Raw genomic sequence first — 16,278 nt, 5'->3', positions numbered from 1 at the left:
AACAAAATGAAAACCATGAGCACATATGAATATAAATGAATGAATGAATGAATGAAAAGTTTGATGAATAGAAAGATATAAACATAGTCTCAAAGTACCTCTCCAAAAATAGTAATTACAAAAAAAAGTATAAAAGCTGGCAGACAAAAATTTAACCACATGATTAAATTAAATATCACCAGTAATGGGATTAATAAAAAGCATGCATCACTTTACAGGATGAAATAAGAAGTCAGCCTCATTTGTACGCTATTCCTACCACAGACATATAACCTAAAACTAAACATAGGAAACATCTGATAAACCCAAATTGAAAGACATACTACAAAATAACTGGCTTGCAATATTTAATACTTAACACAGTCAAGCATCAACTGAGGAACAGTTCCAGACTAAAAAAGACTTTTCATTACACAATTTATCATTGTTCTTTACAATGTGCATTTACTACCTATTCAAAAATTGTATTCATTAAACACTTTAAATAAATACATATTTTTTAAAATATTAACAGTCAGACCCAAAAATCCTATCTCAGGCTATATACTCTAGAGAACCACCTGAAAATTTTCACAAGAGGCATATACAAAGATGTCCATGGCAGCATTGCTTATAATAATAAAAAACAGGAAACAAGTATTCAGCAATGAAAAAACTGCTGAATCCTCATTTAAAGAAATACTATGCCACAGTTAAAAGGAATGAGGTGCATCTATAAGCACTGTTAAAGGTAGACTGACAAGATACAAATAAGAGAAGTAATAACATGTTTATCTATTAAGGAAATTGACAGAAATTCTCCTAATTAAGTACAGACATTGAACTTACTAGACAAATATTTTAAATCAACTGCATTAAACATGTTCAAAGAGCTAAAGAAAACTATGGACAAAGAACTAAAGGAAAAATAGGAAACTGATATCTCAATAGAGAATATCAGTAAAGAGTTAGAAATTACAAAAAGGAACCAAATAGAAATTTTGCTGCTGGAATGTATAATAACTGAAATGAATAATTTACTAGAGGAGTTTAATTGCAGATTTGGGCAAACTGAAGATTCAGTGAACTTGAATATGTGTTAAACAAAATTATCCAGTCTGAGGAACAAAGAGAAAAAAGAAAGCTTAAGTACCTACATTAATATCAAAGTGAATTTCAGAGGAAAAAAAGATTATGTGAGAATGAGGGTCATTTTGTAAATAAAAAGAGGTCAATTAATCAAGTTGTAAGACTCATAAGCACTTAAGCATCTAATAGAATTTCAAACTACATGAAAGAAAAACAGCACTCCAGAAAGAACAAATTCATAATGAAAGTCAAAGATTTCAATAGCCCTCTCTCATTAATTGATAGAACAGATAGACAAAAAAATCAGTAAGAACACAGAAGACATGAACACACTATCAACCAACTTGACATAATTAACATTTCAGCACCCACACAGCAACACAAGAATATACAGCACAGACAAAATTTCTCAAGATAGAATATACTCTGCATTAAAACATAAACCATATATACATACAAATCACCAAATTTAAACTTTTCAAATTAGACAGTATGTACTCCCACCATAATGGAATTTTTTTTTAAATCAATACCAGACTTGATAATAGGGGGAGTCTAGTAACCACAATGTTGTTCAAGTAATTATACATTAACGATACCAAAAAAAAAAAAAAAATCAATACCAGAGATTATCTGCAAATATCCCCAAGTTCTTGCAAATTGAATACACACCTCTAAATAACCCATGGATTCAAGATGAAATGAAAAGGGAAATGTAAAATATTTTGAACAGAGTGAAAACAAAACATAAAACACAACCAAAATCTCTGAGATGAAGTTAAAGCAGTGTTTAGAGAAAAACGTGTAGCATTAGATGCCCATAGAAAAGAATGATCTCAAATCAATGACCTTAGTTTCTATCTTAAGCAAAGGGGCAGAGGAAAATTAAACATGAAGTAAAAGTGAGGCAGGTGGTGCTGGCAGATAAAGTTCAGGACCCTTGTAAAAAAGCCCCAATCAAACTCATTCATTTAGATAGACCTCAGCTGCTCTGACTGGTTGTGCCCTATGCAAATGAAGCTCAGCCATACAAAGGTACATAGACCTCAGCTGCTCTATGCAGATGAGGCATTGTACATTCAGCCAATCAGGAATGAGTTGTGATGTCATTAATTCAGTTCACTATCTGGTTGGTGAGTGAGACTTCCTCCTCTCAAGAGGCAATATAAACCCCAGACAGGGCAACCCTAATGGCCTGCCTCTCTTGGAGTCTCCTGGCTAGCAGTTCTCGCTTTCTCTTTTCACTCATTAAAAGAACTTTGCTGGTTCCTCCATACTCTTGTCTGATGGCTTCATTGTTTGTCCCCTTGGAGACATGATCCTAGGGATAAAAAGCATTCTGGCTAGTAACTGGATGGTAAAAGGAAATTATTAAAAAAAGAAAAGAAATCAATAAAATAGAAAAAAGAAAGGAGATAAAAATCAGTGAAACCAAAAGCTTATACCTTGAAAAAATGAAAAAAATAAACCCCAGCCAGACTTACTACATAAAATCTAAAGAAAACACAAATTATCAAGACCAAGAATGAAAGAGGAGACATCACTGCAAATCCTAAAGACATTTAAAGAATTCCAAGGTAAATTATCTCAACAAATTTTCACTAACAAGTCTGAAAACTTAGGTGAGATAAATTTAAGAAACACAAACTATCACAACTCACTCATTATGAAATAATTTGAAAAGCTCTATAACCACAAAGGAAATTAATTTAAAATTTTAAATCTCCCCCTAAAAAGAAATCTCCACATTTATTTGATTGCACTGGAGAATGCAGCCATATGTTTAATAAACAGTTACCACCAATTCTACAAAATCCATTCTAGAAAATAGAAGAGGAGGGAACATTTTCCAAATCATTTTATGACATCTGACCCCAACACCAAAATGAGACAGTCAATAAAAAAATAAGAAAACTACAGACTAATATTCTTCAAGAATATATATATATATGCAAATATCCTTAACAAAATATTATCAAAGAGAATTCAGCAATATGTAAAAAGAATTATACACATAATTAAACAGCATTTATTCCAGGGATGCAAGGCTAGTTCAATATTAGAAATCAATCAAAGTAAGTACCTTATTAGCAGGCTAAAGAAGAGAAACTACAAGATCATATAAATTAATGCAGAAAAGCCATTTGACAAGATTCAACACCCATTCAAGATTCCAACTCAGAAAAACAGCAAAAGAGGGAACTTCAACTTAATAAAAAGCATCTACAAAAAACCTACAGTAACATATTTTTGGTGGAAGCCTGAATGCTTCCACCCTAAGATCAAGAACAAGGCAAGGATGTCTGCTCCCATCACTCTCATTAAACACAGTGTTGGAAGTTCTAGCCAGTTTTATTGCTATGGAGGTCAAAAAGGAGGAAAAAAATTGCTCCTATTGTAGATGACATGATTGTCCACAAAAAAACCTAAAGAAATTCACACACACACACACCCCTCCTGGAATTTACAGGTGAGTTCAGCAAGGTCTTACATATAAAATAAGCATAGAAAATCTATTGCATTTCTATATATACCATCGATGAGTATGCACACAAAATATTTGAAAGGTATACTATTTACAATCACTAAAAAAACAAAATACTTTGGTATACAAAACATGTATAGGACCTGTATGATAAAAACTAAACAATGCTGATAAAGATATTCAAGAAAACCTAAATAAACGGAGAGCTAAACTATGTTCATGGATTAGAAGATACAAAATATTAAAGATGTCAATTCTTCCCAAATTGATATACATATTTAACACAATTGCTATCAAAATCCCTGCAGATTTTTGGTAAACAATATTTTCTACAATTTATATGGAAAGGCAAAGGAACCAGAGTAGCTTTAAAAAAAGCTGAAAAGAGGAGTAAAGCAGGAATAATCAACCCAATAAACTCTAAGAATTAGTTTACTGTAGCTAATGTGTACAGACTAGGTTGTATTAACAAATAAATTACAAGATCCTTCAGGTCATCAGCTCTACTTGTACAATTAATTCTTAATTATATTAGTAACGTGTTCACATTTCAGATGAGATTGAATGAAACCATTCTCATTAAGGTTAAATATCCCATTTCTAAACAAAAATAAATATCTCATTCATTCTACATTGAATTTTCAATTTATTTATTTACTTATGTCCTTGCTATTTATAACAATATAGACTCTGGGTTTCCTACTTGATTCAATTCAGTCACTATCAATACTTACTTTGGTGCCCAATTATATTTAGCTGGTTACTTCAGTCTGACTTCTATGTTTTGATTTATCATTTCTTACTTTCTGGCACAAAAAGATGTTGCAGGCTTTTCCTGTGCTTTTCCCTGGATCAGCCCAGCCATTTCTCCAAGTAACCCTGATGCCTTTAATGGAGAATGATATTTAGAAGCTAAGTGCTCATTATTATTAGGATGTCGCTGCTTTTAGGCCCTCTCACTGATCAGAGCTAGGAAACGTGTACGTTCAGCAAACAGTTGGTTCACTGGCTTCAAACTCCAAGGAAAATCGAGCGCTGAAACAGGTAACCATGTGAGTAGAGAACTCGTCTAAGGGAGCCGAAGAAAGAGAAAAGCACGTGGCCCAGATCAGAACCCTAGGTTAATCAGACATTCAGGAAAAGCTTTACACTGTTTTGGAATAGGGCTGTATATAAACAAGCACAATTGTGACCAAACATGGCAAGAAAATTATTAAAATTTCAAAAAATTATGAACTACCCAAATGTCAACAAAAAAAATATTACATTTTTTTTGTGATGTAAACATGTTATTTTTGATAGTTTATAATAATATAAAAATATTTATGATAGTCTTTTCCCTTTAAAGTACTTATTATTTAAGCAATGCAAAAAATTGGCATAGTAAAATCTGGACTGAAATGCATCAAAATGTCCATAATAATTGTTCTGAATGTGGGAATCTATAAGGTTCTTCCTTCTACTTTTCCATATGTTCCAAATTCACCACACACTTCTAATAGAGGAAACAGTCACAAAAATGATTTTCCTCCACCTCTTACTATGATAAATCAAGGTGACAATTGCTAATTAACGCAGAACCTGGACACGGAGTATGCATAAATATATTAACACCTGCAACCCAAGATTTTCTGCCCTATAAACAAGCCTGCAGGACTGTCTGCCTCACAGGCTCGGGTCCTGCAGGGGCGACCAACGGTTCTCTTCCCCGCTCTCTGTTCACTGACACTGATGCCTTGACAGGCCCGGCGTTCCCCCAAACCATTCCTACCTCACTCACTGTGGGGTCCCAGGGGTGGTGAGAACTCCTAGAGCTCCCCGGAAAACAACCAGCCAGTGGTGCGCATCCGTCCTCTAGTTACGTGTCCTGAGAGAAGAGGAGATTCCGGTCTTAGCGGACAGACCGGCACCTCGGCCTCCCGCTGCCCTGACCAGCACAGGCGCTTCGAGGCCCTGGAGCCGTGGGGCTGAGACCCTGTGCTGACAGCCGTTCCCGGGACCGGTTCCCTGACACCCGCCCCCAGCAGTGTCCAAAGTTCCTGCCTGCCCTCTCCGGTGCTCAGGGCCAGCCCCGCTAGTCACTATGTCCTCACGCAGTAGATGCGATGCGAGACTCACATAGCCGATGAGATGTGCAAGGCCAACATCCAGTGCCGGGCAAAGCCTCCACGGTCGTCAGTACTGCTGCTGTGTTGAACAGCCGCGTCAACTCAGCGGAGCTGCTTCCCTCGCGCTTAGGGACGCGCCTGCTACGACCAGACGCAGCCACGCCCCCTCGCGTGCGTGCGTTCAACCGGTGAGGCCGCGAGGCACGGCCGTTAGAGTGGAGGTGGCGGACGGAGGGGAGGTTCCGTCTGGCCGGGCAGAGACGGTCATTCTGCGGGGCATCCAAAAACCGTCCTCAGGACCTGTCTGTAACGACCCTGTGCTGCTGTCCTTAAATAAACAAACACCCGCCTGCCAGGCTCCGCCCCCTGGATGTGGCCACACCCCAAGCACGCTGGGCACGGCTTCCCATAGGAGTCCCTCCCATTGCTCCTTCTGCCAGAGGTGTCAGAGCTCCTGGAGATGCCCTGGGCGGTGAGGTGAACCTGTCCATGGTCCTCTGGAAAGGTACTCAAGCCAGATACTCCAACACAGTGTACAAAATGCTGTGAACTGGAAAGCAAGGACAGATTCGCAGCTTGAGAACATCAAGGAAAGCATCGAGGGAAACCTTTCAATATAATGGGAAGGAAAGAGGAAAGAAGAGATGGGGGTTCACGTTTGGTTTTGTTAGGCAAGAAAATAGATATGAGCAGGGTGTAAAGAGAACAAAGTCAGTAAAGCCCCCTAAAAAGGCCTCAGTTAACCAGTTAAAACTAGAAAGCCAGAGAAGACTCAGAGTTAATGAGTTAATCAGGAAAACTCAAAAGATCAGGAGGAGCTTGGCCTTAAATGTTTGAATATTTCCCAGATAAAGAGAAGTATCTGAGCACAGCCCATGCCTGCATTGTGTCATTTTAAGATTTACTTTAGCCTGCTAAAAGGTCTAGCTATAAACAGCATAATAAAGACAGAGAGATCCCATCTTAAAACCAAAATTGCATTTTGAAAAAACCCATGAAGTTTAGAAGAAAAATTCTTAACATACTTTTTAGCAAACAACAGACAAATATGCCCACCTTGGAGGAAGGGCAGTCGTGATTGACATGCTCCCAAACCAGGAAGCTGCTATCCTAGGAGGGGACCAGAGCACTAAATTTCTTGTGTTAAGCTAATTTTACTGAATTACCAAGAGGACTGATAAGAAACTTAATGTCTCATCAAAGATACCTGAGATGGCTTAACAAGCCCACACCCTAGTCCTTTATCACATTCCTGAAAAATCCTTAACAGGGGGAACCCCCAACCTTTCAACGCGCTCCTCTCTCTCTGAGGTCGCCTGCACTTCTTTCTCTGTAAGTAACTTTAAATAAAACTTTTAGTCTGCTTCACTACTGTGTCTCTGCCGTTCTTTCTTTGTCGTGGTGCAGACAAGCATCGAGGAAAAGACACACGCACCCCTCCCCCAACAGTTTCGGTTTTGTTTTAATGAAGAAAGTTTCTCATTCCCCTGTGCTGGTCCAGAAAATATGCTTCACAAATGAGGAGTGTGGAGAAGTTGTAGATAAGTGAAATCATTTGGGTTCTTAGACAAGAGAATCGAGAAAACAATCATACAACCCACACCCACACAGGGAGCTTTGTTTCCTACACTGGTGTGTTTCAAGTGCTTAAGAGAGTGCCTAGTACATAGTAAACACCAAAGGAAAGAATGTACTTTTTTCAGGCAGTGTTGAAGCTGACCATTAACTGAGGACCCTAAATTTATTTGTGGTGGCACCAAAATACTGTATTGTGTGATTTTATTAGAAGGCAGAGTTGAATCTTGCCAGGCAAGACAGATGAAAGGAGAATGGGGGAAGGTCTTTAGAGCAGAGCTATTTTGATTTGGGGTTAAGTGATGGACCCTAAGATTTTCCTTGGAGACAGACAAAATGAAGACCAAAGGTTGTCAGTGGACAGGGAGAAAGTAGAAACTGGTTCATAGTTTCTAAATGGCATACTGAGAACATAAGCTGCAAAGATAAACGTAGAATGTCAGACTGTGTTTTTTCAGATGGCAGAAATGTTCCTTGTGGTAAATTCTAGAGTATGGCCATAACTGAAGTGGAATGGAGGTAAAGGGCTCTAAGATGAGAAGGGGGAGACAGAGCAAGGCCAGATTATTGGATGGTCTGTCCACAAGCATACTGCTGACTGGCTGCTCCCACTTTCAGTTTCTGTCCTGGGCCACATCCCATCTCCTTCCTATCCCAAGATCTCCACAGCATCAAAGTTTCCTGCAAATCCAAGCTTCAGTCATGGCATGACTCTGGACAAGAGGGCAGGGATGAGGCAGTGAAAGAGGGCTGAAGTAGACATCAGTTCTGGTTTTATTTTCACTCACCTTCTGGAAATCATCCCTCTGTTGCTCTCTGGGGAACTCACCCCATTCTCAGTCTCAGTCCATGTGCAGGTGGAGTTGTCTTTCCCCAATGCTCTTTCTTTAGGAACAGGTATATAACTTAGGCTGGCCCAAAAAATCGTTCCATGCTTGTGCAAAAGTGATTGATCACATGGGCATGTGATTAGGTTGGGCATGGGACCCAACTAGAGACAATAAGGCACAGTGGGACTTTAGAAAGGGGACTTTAGTAGGAGAAACAGCCCATTTTTAGCTGCACTTAAAGCTTGGAAGGTATGGCTACTGAGTTGCCAGACAGAAAGTCTTGTAGTGAAGCCAGTGTAGGACCACAGAAGGCACAAATGGATAGAAACTGAGTCTTGATGACTTCAGCTGAGCCCCAGCATGAAACCTCCTACCTGTAAGGCCAGCCTTACAGACTTTTTCCAGTAACTGAATCAACAGATTCTCTTTTTTAAGACAGTAGGATTATATTTGTTACCACTTACATCCACATAAATACTCACAATATAGTGGGCCTCTCCATCCCTGGCTCCCTCTTCTGTGCTAGAACACACACTAAATATATATTACCTTTTCTGTTTTTCAGCTTGATGTTCCATAGAAGGGACTGAAGAAACCTACTTCAAAGGACTGTCAAGATTAAATGGGATAGTATACATAAAACATAAATTTGTTCCACAACCTTGAAGTACAGCAAGCAGTACTTTTCTAAGTTAAATAAGCCTGGCTCAACATCCCCGTTTTAAAGAGTATGAAGGTACCCAATACTAAGCATTACTGGGGGTCTTCTGCCTTCCCTATTCACTGTCAGATAGGTAGGAAAGAGTCTCTGCTCTCAAGTCCATCAGGGTTTCCAGGGGGATGTTCATTGTCTGAGCCCATTTGGCCCATTAAAAAGGCCATGACTGCATAGCCTTTGTGCCAAATGCACATGATGTAGTGTTTTGCTACAGCTCCCAACACAACGGAACTTGATGATTAGTCATCTCAGCAAACATCCTTTAATCCCTTAAAAAGCTGTGCTGTCTCCTAGAGGACTTGCGCACAGAGCCTGTCTACTTAGGGGACTCATCTTCACATTCTATTCTCAAGACATTAGAGCCACTGCTACTTTCAGGCAGCTCCCTTTCCTCCAACCCAGCTCCTACGTTAACCCCTACTTCCTCTCTCCCAGGAACACCAGGTGAAATCTTCCTCTCACAGTGTAGTCTGGGCAGGAGTGTACAACACGTGCCTCATAACTTTTATTTGGAATCAGGAAATACAAAAGCCATTAATAATCCCTGAGACAAGAAGCCCAGAACTTCCTGAAAGACAAAAAGGAAAAGTTAACTTTTATTCCATCTGGAGTATAGAATAGAGAATGGGGACAGCAAATCAGTAGCTTGGTAAATTATCCTGCCCCAAATGAAAGTTGCCAAAAGCTGGGCAAGAATCCCTACAAAGGAAAACTACCCACCCTTATCATTGTCAGCCCATCCTTCTTCCCGCAGTGAAACATGGCTAAACTTGCATAATCAGTTCCTTCCCTGCCCCAGCAACTCCCCCCAGTGAAGGAAGGAACAGACCCTCAGTCTCCTGAGAAAGATAAAGGGGCCTCTACAAGGCTCTGGACCTGCCACTTGTCTCCCTCACTGAGACCAAACATTTCTTTGTGACCCAAGGAATATAGCCTAATTGAGGCTCTGATCCAGGACCAGTGGAAGCTCCATAGAAGAAATGTTCTCATTACGTGGGCCCTTTCATTAAGACTGCAGATGAGGACACAGTTCTGAAGGCTGCCTCAAAGAATCTGATCTGCTTAGGCAGCACCTGGCATCAGAGAAATTAGCACTGCCTGAAACTGGGATCTGGGGTTCCTGTGTCCAGTCCACTTCAAGGTGCCACTCAGTTCATGAATTTTGTTTGCCCTGACATTAGGTTCAGAGTATGAGCCTGAGGTGGTAAAAAATTCGAGTAGCTCATTCCCATTGCATTATATCATGACAATGCTTCAGGAGCCACACTATATCATAAATAATACCCCCATGAAATCGCATAACACTGTGATCCGTAAGTGTGCTCAGAAAGCACACAAAAATCTTTTTCTAGTGAAATTGGTCCTCATCTCTCCAATAAGTTTTCAGCTAATACATTTTCCTGCTTCTTATGACTGTCCTGCTTTCACATAATAACAGGAGTCTGGAAAAAAAAAAAAAAAACAGTCCTAGAAGTAAAACAAGAATGTGGGATCACTCCCGGACAATACTGCCACCTCAGTTGAACAGGCCACTTCCTAGATGCTCTGAGTACACAAATCCTGTCTCAGTGCCTCATCCAAAGTTTCTCTGAATGGAAGCCATGTGTACTGGGTCTGACTTGTTGTGTGACCCCCAGGCCAGTAATGTAGCCCCATGTAGGCCACCGCATATTCCTGGGTTAGAAGTTCTCAGGCCACGGATCCATGGAAAACATCCAAGGATGGGAGTTACATGCTGGAAGTTCCCTAGTATTGACCTTTATATCAATAGATGACATTCTCTCCAATATTCAATCTATGAGAATCAAATCTGAAGTGACAGATGTGCTATATTAAATATACTAATAAGATCAGAAATTAAACCTTGCAACCCACAGTATTTGCCTCCTCTATAAGCCTGACACCACCACAGGCACTGGCCCTATGGTCTGGGAGCTAGGGCAGAGTGGAGAGAGGGTAGCGGAGCTGGGATGAGCCATACTGCACATAACTTTTCCTCCCCTCTAAATCTGAATACTGGCAATGGTTAAGTCAGGTATAAAAAGGGATCCTTTCATTTTACCATTCATGATGATCCCACATCATCTTGACCTCCATGCTACCTTTCCCTCTTTCTTTGGATGTTCCAATTTCTTTGATGTTTTTCTTGCCAGTTGCCACTCCACTTAGCCTTAAACAGACAGGACCTTGATGATATGGATATGTATGAGGACAAGGATTCACTTGGCAGATTTGGCCACCTTAAGTAGAGTAAACTGAGGGGGAGAGTGTCCAAAAAGAAACCTTATGTTAGGCATGCTTCTAAGAAGGTTCCAGTGATCCCCATTTCCTGATAGTTGCACCCTTGCATAATTACAGGGAGGTGGGGGGAAGGCTCAGACAGAGAAGCTGGTATTAAGTCTCCTGGAAGGACTGCTGAGAAGGCAGGGGACACTGTGCATGATGACATAGTTACAGGACCTGTGGAAGCCAAGGGGGACACAGGAGTAGCATCTTCCAGGACCTCCGGGAGCAGCAGCTGACTGACCTCAGCAGTTGCTCTATTACACACATCACAGAAAAGGTCTGGACCTACCAGTAGGTGGTATCGTGATGCTGGGTCAGAGGGCTGCAGGAGACAGGATGTACTAAGCTGCAGCCAGGAACAGAACAAACGTGTGATCCTGGCAGCTCTAGCAAAGTTAGCGTCACCCAATGTATAGTGCCCTTTCCACATTCCCTGCTTCCTTGATCTCACAATATACTTTTGTATCTCTCACCCTAAGGCTTTGACATGCTCTGAGAATTTTCCCTCCCATGTTAATCCCAGGCTTCACTGAGGTCCTAGATATCCGTAGACTCTGCTAAAAAGAAAGACAAAGGAAAAAAGTAAGGTTTAGTTACTTTTGCAGAAGAGCTAGACCCATCTATTTTGCCCTGGCAAGCTCGCCAACCTGGGAAACCAAGAGAGTGATGAAGGCAGAAGCAAAGAGATCTTATACGAGGCTGTGTAAAATGTCCTTTAGTGGTATCCGTGCGAGACTGAACTTGCAGAGCCACCAGAATTAGGCTATAAGACCACATGGTCAATGAAGATAATAATAAGAATCATGTGTATGTTCCCCTACCATTCATAAAGGGCTGTCATGTGTATCATCCCACATGATATTCAAAACCACCACTGTGAGGAACATGACAGTGGTTGCGTCAAAGAGGAATCTGAGTATCCAAGAAGTCAGAGTACTTTCTCAAACTCAAGAGACAGAGAAGTCGTCCTGACTCTCCATATCTCACACAGGTTTTGCCACCTATTGGGCAACACTCATTGTCCAGGTCCAGCAGAATACGCTTTACCAATGAACAGAAAGCATGACAGGGATGGATGACACACCCACAGACTCATGACAAACAACTTAAAAATCTTTAGTGATCTTTTCCCTCAATCCCTCTTAGGCTGTTTAGTCCCTAAGGGTTCTTAAATCTAGTACCCTCACCTGGTCTCAACCTGCTGCTCCCATTTTCTTTTCTCCTCCAAATTGTCCCTCTCCCCATGCATTTAAAATTTTTCCTTTATTTAACACAGCACTTGGACTGGAGCACAATGCATAAACTCATCTTGATTTAAGGAGTGGGATTCTATTCAATATAACTTCTAATGAGCACAAACATAATTATATCTATCAACATCTTTTGGATTTTTCTGAGTCACACCTATGGTTTTAAATCACACTTCTTCCATGAAAACTTTCATTATATTTTTCCAATGTACTTTATAATTTTTAACCAAAATTCCCAGTGACACCACTATTCCTTTTTTTTTTTTTTGGTATGATTAATGTACCATTACATGAACAACATTATGGTTACTACACTCCCCCCATTATCAAGTCCCCATCACATACCCCATTACAGTCACTGTCCATCAGTGTAGTAAGATGCTATAGAATCACTACTTGTCTTCTCTGTGTCGTACCACCTTCCCCGTGCCCCACCCCTACATTATGTGTGTTAATAATAATTTTTTTCTCCCTTATCCCTCCCTCCACCCATCCACCCCAGTCCCTTTCCCTTTGGTACCTATTAGTCCATTCTTGGGTTCTGTGATTCTGCTGCTGTTTTGTTCCTTCAGTTTTTCCTTTGTTCTTATACTCCACAGAAGAGTGAAATCATTTGGTATTTCTCTTTCTCCGCTTGGCTTATTTCACTGAGCATAATACCCTCTAGCTTCATCCATGTTGTTGCAAATGGTAGGATTTGTTTTCTTCTTATGGCTGAGTAATATTCCATTGTGTATATGTACCACATCTTCTTTATCCATTCATCTACTGATGGACACTTAGGTTGCTTCCATTTCTTGGCTATTGTAAATAGTGCAGCAATAAACATAGGGGTGCATCTGTCTTTTTCAAACTGGAGTGCTGCATTCTTAGGGTAAATTCCTAGGAGTGGAATTCCTGGGTCAAATGGTAAGTCTATTTTGAGCATTTTGAGGAACCTCCATATTGCTTTCCACAATGGTTGAACTAATTTACATTCCCACTAGCAGTGTAGGAGGGTTCCCCTTTCTCCACAACCTTGCCAACATTTGTTGTTGTTTGTCTTTTGGATGGTGGCAATCCTAACTGGTGTGAGGTGATATCTCATTGTGGTTTTAATTTTCATTTCTCTGATGATTAGCAATGTGGAGCATCTTTTCATGTGCCTGTTGGCCATCTGAATTTCTTCTTTGGAGAACTGTCTGTCCATTTTTTAATGGGATTATTTGCTTTTTGTTTGTTGAGGTGCATGAGCTCTTTTATATATTTCGATCTCAACCCTTTATTGAATATGTCATTTATGAATATATTCTCCCATACTGCAGGATGCCTTTTTGTTGTATTTATGGTGCCCTTTGCTATACAGAAGCTTTTCAGCTTTATATAGTCCAACTTGTTCATTTTTGCTTCTGTTTCCCTTGCCTGGGGAGATATGTTCATGAAGAAATTGCTCATGTTTATGTCCAAGAGGTTTTTGCCTATGTTTTTTTCTAAGAGTTTTATGGTTTCATGACTTATATTCAGGTCTTTCATCCATTTCAAATTTAATTTTCTATATGGGGTTAGACAGTGATCCAGTTTCATTCTCTTACATGTAACTGTCTAGTTTTGCCAACACCATCTGTTGAAGAGGCTGTCATTTCCCCATTGTATACCCATGACTCCTTTATCGTGTATTAATTGACCATATATGTTTGGGTTAATATCTGGACTCTCTATTCTGTTCCACTGGTCTGTGGGTCTGTTCTTATGCCACTACCAAATTGTCTTAATTACTGTTGCTTTGTAGGAGAGCTTGAAGTTGGGATGCGAGATACCCCCTGCTTTATTCTTCCTTCTCAGATTGCTTTGGCTATTCGGGGTCTTTTGTGGTTCCATATGAATTTTAGAACTATTTGTTCCAGTTCATTGAAGAATGCTGTTGGTATTTTGATAGGGATTGCATTGAATATGTAGATTGCTTTAGGCTGGATGGCCATTTTGATTATATTAATTCTTCCTAGCCAGGAGCATGGGATGAGTTTCCATTTGTTAGTGACCTCTTTAATTTCTCTTAAGAGTGTCTTGTAGTTTTCAGGGTATATGTCTTTCGCTTCCTTGTTTAGGTTTATTCCTAGGTATTTTCTTTTTGATGCAATTGTGAATGGAATTGTTTTCCTGATTTCTCTTTCTGCTAGTTCATCATTACTATATAGGAATGCAACAGATTTCTGTGTATTAATTTTGTATCCTGCAACTTTGCTGAATTCAGATATTCATTCTAGTAGTTTTAGAGTGGAATCCTTAGGATTTTTATGTACAATATCATGTCATGTGCAAATAGTGACAGTTTGACTTCTTCCTTACCAATTTGTATGCCTTATATTTCTTTGTTTTGTCTGATTGCCATGGCTAGGACATCCAGTACTATATTGATTAACAGTGGGGAGAGTGGGCATCCCTGTCTTGTACCTGATCTTAGGTGAATAGCTTTCAACTTCTCACTGTTAAGTATGATGTTGGCTGTGGGTTTGTCATATATGGCCTTTATTATGTTGAGGTACTTGCCCTCTATACCCATTTTGTTGAGAGTTTTTATCATGAATGGATGTTGAATTTTGTCAAATGCTTTTTCAGCATCTATGGAGATGATCATGCGGTTTTTGTCCTTTTTGTTGATGTGGTGGATGATGTTGATGGATCTTCGAATGTTGTACCATCCTTGCATCCCTGAGATGAACCCCACTTGATCATGGTATATGATCCTCTTGATTTATTTTTGAATTTGGTTTGCTAATATTTTGTTGAGTATTTTTGTGTCTATGTTCATTAGGGATATTGGTCTGCAATTTTCTTTTTTTGTGGGGTCTTTGCCTGCTTTTGGTATTAGAGTGATGCTGGCTTCATAGAAAGAGTTTGGAACTATTCCCTTCTCTTGTATTTTTTGGAAAACTTTAAGGAGAATGGGTATTATGTGTTCTCTAAATTTCTGATAAAATTCAGCTGTGAATCCATCTTGCCTGGGTGTTTTGTTCTTGGGTAGTTTTTTGATTACTGATTCAATTTTGTTGCTGGTAATTGGTCTGTTTAGATTTTCTGTTTCTTCCTTGGTCAGTATTGGGAGGTTGTATCTTTTCTAGAAAGTTGTACATTTCTTCTAGGTTATCCAGCTTGTTAGGATATAGATTTTCATAGTATTTTCTAATAATTCCTTTGTATCTCTGTGGTGTCTGTCATGACTTTTCCTTTCTCATTTCTGATTCTGTTTATGTGTGTAGATTCTCTTTTTCTCTTAATGAGTCTGGCTAGGGGTTTATCTATTTTGTTTATTTTCTCAAAGAATCAGCTCTTGGTTTCATTGATTTTTTCTATTGTTTAATTCTTCTCAATTTTATTTATTTCTTCTCTGATCTTTATTATGTCCCTCCTTCTGCTGACTGTGGTCCTCATTTGTTCTTCTTTTTTCATTTGCAATAATTGTGACTTTAGACTATTCATTCAGGATTGTTGTTGCTTCTTTAAATAGGCCTGAATTGCTATATACTTTCCTCTTAGAACTGCTTTCCCTCCATCCCACAGAAGTTGGGGCATTGTGCTGTTGTTGTCATTTGTCTCCATATATTGCTCGATCACTGTTTTAATTTGGTCATTGAACCATTGATTATTTAGGAGGATGTTATTAAACCTCCATGTGTTTGTGAGCCTTTTTGATTTCTTTGTACAATTTATTTCTAGTTTTATGCCTTTGTGATCTGCGAAATTGGTTGATAGAATTCCAATCTTTTTTAATTTACTGAGGATCTTTTTGTGGCCTAGTATGTGTTCTATTCTGGAAAATGTTCTATGTGCACTTGAGAAGAATGTGTATCCTGCTGCTTTTGGGTGTAGAGTTCTGTAGATGTCTGTTAGGTCCATCTGTCCATCTGTTCTAGTGTGTTGTTCAGTGCTTCTGTGTCCTTACTTATTTTCTGTCTGGTTGATCTATCCTCTGGAGTGAGTG

The 16,278-nt window shown here is 39.5% G+C and overlaps 1 long non-coding RNA gene across 3 annotated transcripts in view; it reads right to left on the bottom strand.

Moving 5' to 3' along the window:
• The window catches only part of LOC140845053 (uncharacterized), a 79,998-nt gene extending 74,088 nt beyond the window's left edge, over positions 1-5,910 (bottom strand). For all 3 annotated transcript variants that reach the window (XR_012123682.1, XR_012123683.1, XR_012123684.1), the window contains exons 1-2: positions 5,672-5,910; positions 5,325-5,420 (exon numbers count right to left, since the gene is read on the bottom strand). This is a non-coding gene — a long non-coding RNA (uncharacterized lncRNA). The remainder of the gene's footprint in view (positions 1-5,324; positions 5,421-5,671) is intronic.
• Between the last annotated feature and the right edge of the window lie 10,368 nt (positions 5,911-16,278).

Source organism: Manis javanica, chromosome 2 (assembly GCF_040802235.1).
Source record: "Manis javanica isolate MJ-LG chromosome 2, MJ_LKY, whole genome shotgun sequence".
NCBI lineage: Eukaryota > Metazoa > Chordata > Mammalia > Pholidota > Manidae > Manis > Manis javanica.
This window is presented reverse-complemented; position numbering and strand designations above follow the sequence as displayed.